This window comes from Ambystoma mexicanum, chromosome 9 (assembly GCF_040938575.1).
Source record: "Ambystoma mexicanum isolate Mex_15411 chromosome 9, UKY_AmexF1_1, whole genome shotgun sequence".
Taxonomy (NCBI): Eukaryota; Metazoa; Chordata; class Amphibia; order Caudata; family Ambystomatidae; genus Ambystoma; species Ambystoma mexicanum.
Genome location: NC_090931.1, coordinates 73,769,608 through 73,774,347, shown reverse-complemented (window position 1 = coordinate 73,774,347; position 4,740 = coordinate 73,769,608).

Here is a 4,740-nt window from a genome sequence, read left to right as displayed (position 1 = left end):
GAAAGATGAGGGAGCAAAAAGAAAGGATAGACAAAGATGTGAACAGTTATATCAAGGTGAGCAAGCTAAAAAGCAAGAGAGAGCGGAAGAGCAAAGAAAACGCGACAATAGACAAAGAACAGCAGAGGAACAGGAAAGGCTAGGAAGAAAAAGAATAGAAGATGATGAACAGGAAAGGATAAGAGAGAAAAGAATACAGAGACGAAGGGATGAGGCGATACGATGGGCATATGAATGAAGAGATATGAAAAAGAAAAAGGAAGACAGAGTGAGAGAAGAAGAAACAAAAAAGCACAGAGAAGTTGATGACGACATGGAATGCAGAAGAAGGCAAAGAGCAAGCGATCTCGATTATTTGGAAAGGGAAGTAAGAAATCCCGATCCATTGGTAAAATGGGGAGACATAGAGGATTGTTTTCCTGAATCCGAGTCATTACCAGGTACGTCTAGAGTAAATCTAGAAGACGAGTTTGACACGCAGAGTATTGGGGAAGCGATCGACAAAGTAGACCACGAAATGAAAGCCCAGAAAGAATCACAAGGGAAGGGAAAACATTATTGTCTCAAGAGCACTCAGTTGTATGACACGGAGGAAGCCTCCAGTAGTGTGAGACACAAGGAGCTGTCTTTAGACAGAATAACATTAAATAGAGGTGATAATGAGAGAAGTCACATGAGTTGGGCACAAGAAGTATCAGACGAAGAAAGGGAAACCTTCTAGAGGGAAGAGAGAAGTGATGTATGTGATCCAGAGGGATATTTGCATATGGATAAGGGAGTAAGATGGTCAGATTTAAAAATACCTATGTTTAAGGCACCAGAACCACTAACACAGTCTGACCAACATAAGGGGCAAACCCACAGTCAGAGGGGGGAGTCCCCGCCTTATGTAAGCAGGGTAAGATCATTGCCAGGTAGACGGTAATGTGGGAATATAACCCTGACAGTAGATTGACAAATGATGCAAGATGAGAATGAGTTTGGGGTATCAAAATTCCACTTGCTAGAAAAGGGAGGTGCCAGGCCGCACTACATACCGTGGCCCCTGACAAACAAAGATAATTTAAAGTGCAAACTCCCAAGTTTAACTTCTGGTGCTGGAAAATGGATACATGAGTTTGAAAAAATGACGACAGGGAATACACTAACTATAGGGGATATTAAAGGTCTTCTGATGCCATACTTGGTGAGAGAGCTGATGACGTATGTACAAGGGCAGGCTACCCTGGTGTGACTACAGTCAACACTGCGCATGATGGAGTGTCATTTAATAACTGCAGAGCACCAATTTGGAAAGCGCTACGAGTACTATATCCGATACATCCAATATGTGAGCTATAATGACAAAAAAAGATGAAGGAAGGAAATGATCCATTCATTTACATTCAAAATTTCCAAGACGCCTGGACAATCGAGACTAGGGATGGTTGGGGGACATCTATACCTGTATTTTATCATATATTATGCCAAGGGCTGCAAGAGCAAGTACAGAAGCAGTTCAAGAAACTAGTGGCTATAGAAGCCAAACCGTGGTCGGAAATCCAGTTAACCATTGCACATTACTGCAAACTCTTGCAGTAAAAGAATCACAAAAAAGACAATACACACAAAAAGGTGAGGAAGCAAAATTGGTTCCGAAAAGGCTGTCCAAGTACGCCATTGAAGGAGCAATGTTAACTAGCGTAGGCAGATCAAATTCGCAGCAAGCAGTGAACATGCCACAAGTAAATAACCAAAGACAGTTTGATCAGACAAATAATGGATATGTTCCATGAGGAAATGGGATATCGAGGAAGAGGTTGGCAAGGTAATCTAGGGAATTGGCAGAATAATCAGGGAAGTTTTCAGAATATGCAAAACGGTAATCAGAATATGCAATATGGGCAGATGGGGAGACCACCACCTATATGTTGGACATGTGGAATGACAGGGCACATGGCTCGTATGTGTAGAAGCCAAGCGATGGTGCAGAATGATCAGTTTTCAAGACAAGGAATGCCAAATCCACCTGCATATTTGCAGCAGAGCGGAAATGGATTTGCGCCAAATCAAACAGTGCAGCAGCAAGAGCCGAGAGTGCAGCAAGGCTTGCAATCGCAGCAAATGGCAGTTAACCAACCGCAAGGACAATCACAGCAATCTCCTATGCAACTTCAGCAGAACACAAACACAGAACCGCCAATAACTCATAGAATAGGAGGTGTCACTGTTGATGGAGGAAATCCATTCACGAGTGATGGAGTGAGACTCTACCTGCAATAGGACAGCTCACTGGGAGACCTGATGTGTTCAGTCCTATCTATAACACCGGATCCTCATGAGGAACCGAGGATAGACGTAAATATAGGCGGAAAAGCTTTATTGTTCTTAGTGGACACGGGTGCAACGCGCTCGTGTATTCGTGAGGCACATTTTTAATGTCTGACAATGCAATGAATACTCAGGGCTTTACAGGAGCAACAAGTTGAGTTCCTTTCAGAGAGGAATTACCTGTCTCCATAAGAGAATGTGGTATGAAGGTGCCACTGCTTTTTTCTAGGCAAACACCTGTCAACATATTAGGACAAGATTGGATGACAAAATTGAATATGACCATTTTGTTTACAGACGAAGGCATAATCTGCTCAACACCAGGAATGCATTATTTAAACGTGTGCAAAAAGATCATCGCATTCGCAGGACAGATAGCTCCCAGGGCGATACCGCTTGAACCTGAGGTGTTCCATTATGGGATACACATTCTGTTAACATGGCTACCAGGTCTAGTAGGTAGAACTATGAGGATACCGATGAGTTTCTATTTAGGCCTCAGATACCCATAAATGAAGAGGAGGGGAACATTTTTCCCTTAGACATAGAAGCAGCTATAGTACGAGGAAATATGTCTTTACTCGAAGCAACTGATGATAAGGGTAGACGATTGAGCACAATAATTGCCATCGAAGAAGGCTACAGCGTGACCGATGTCACTGATGAGGAATTGTTTGGAGATTACCTATCTGATGATTTTGTGGTATTCGAGATTTGCATTACTTGCTGGGTAAAGGCGATCAAGAGAGACGTTTTGCAGAAAATGATGCTAGCACAGAAGCATCCTGAATATTTTGATGAAAATATGGTGAAAGGGCTTGTTTCATTATGGACCACTGGCCCTTATGACGTAGGATTACTGAAAGGGGTTGGGGAGGTGAAGATTAAATTGAAACCAGGAGCAATTTTATCTCAAGCACGACAATGTCCCATGTCTCGAGAGGCAGATGAAGGCATTTCCAAGACGATTTCCGCCATGATGGAGTAGGGTATCTTAGTGACATCAGAGTCACCATGTAATACGTCAGTTTATCCTATCAAAAAATCTAAGGGGGGTCTTGGAGACTAATACAAGATTTGAGACCAATAAACCAAATTGTAGGGGCTGAGTTCCCGTTAGTCCCGAACCCATCTAATATACCTGTTGATGCCCGATATTTCACGGTGAATGACTTGAAAAACTCATTTTTCTTAATCCCATTGCACAAAGACTCACAAGATTTGACATTGTTTACTTTTGGACAAGTACGATTAAAAAGCACAAGGCTGCTCCAGGGGTACTGTGAGTCTCCATCAATTGTCAACAGAATCCTCCAGATGGACTTGAGTAATATTGCTTAGAAAGCGTTGTGCTGCAATTCGTAGATGACATTTTAGTTTGCAGCAACACAGAGGAATAGTGCAGACGCGATTCTGTGCAGCTGATGATTATACTTGCTGACAAAGGATATAAGGTTGACAAAGGAAAGTTACAATATTGTCAACAAAAAGTGTTGTACATAGGCCAATTAAATTCACATGAAGGAAAGAATGTAACCCCTGAAAGAGCTAAGGCTATTTTAAAAACAGCTAAGCCACACACCATAAAACAGATGCAGAGTTTTCTAGGACTATGTAAATATGTCAGAGCATGAGTCTTTGACTACCTCTCGTATACAAGGCCTCTCTTACAGGCCTTGAAGAAAGAACAGACAACGCAAGAATAAATTGTGTAGACTAGGCAATGGAAGAAGGGTTTGATGAATTGAAAAAAGCAATCTGCACAGCCCCAGTTCTAGGGATCTCCAATTATGCAGAGGAATTATTTTTATTCTCGCATACAGATGGTATTTTTATGACAGCAGTACTCACACAGAGAACCATATTGGGGTACAAGCCCCTTGTATATTACAGTGGAATCTTAGACCCAGTAATGAGAGGTCACTTTCCATGTGAACAAAGTTTGACAGCTGCCGCATTTGCCATAGAAAAGGCTACAAGCATAGTGATGGTATGTTCTATGAAGTTATTTGTTGTACACGCACTATTTGACATTTTGGAAAAACCAAAAGGCACGTTGACTTCTCAAAGGGCTTCTGCCTATGAGGGAGTCATATCAAATCCAGCGATTAAAATAGTTTGATGTAAAATAGTGAACTCTCTCATGTTTATAGCTGACCCAATCACAGAAGGAGAGCCCATGCACGATTGCACAAACTACGCAGAGTTCTGTGAAGAGCTCCCTAGAGTAAAGGAGAATGCACCAGTAGGGGGAGAGATTGTTTTCATTGACGGGTCTTCGAGAATCAATCAAAATGATAGACGTAGATACACAGGTGCCGCTGTGGGGAAACATCTGGCAAATGGAGAATTTCGAGTGCTCGTTAGTACTCAATTGCCATCTCATTATTCAGCACAGGTTGCAGAATTATTGCCGTGGATACTCGTGTT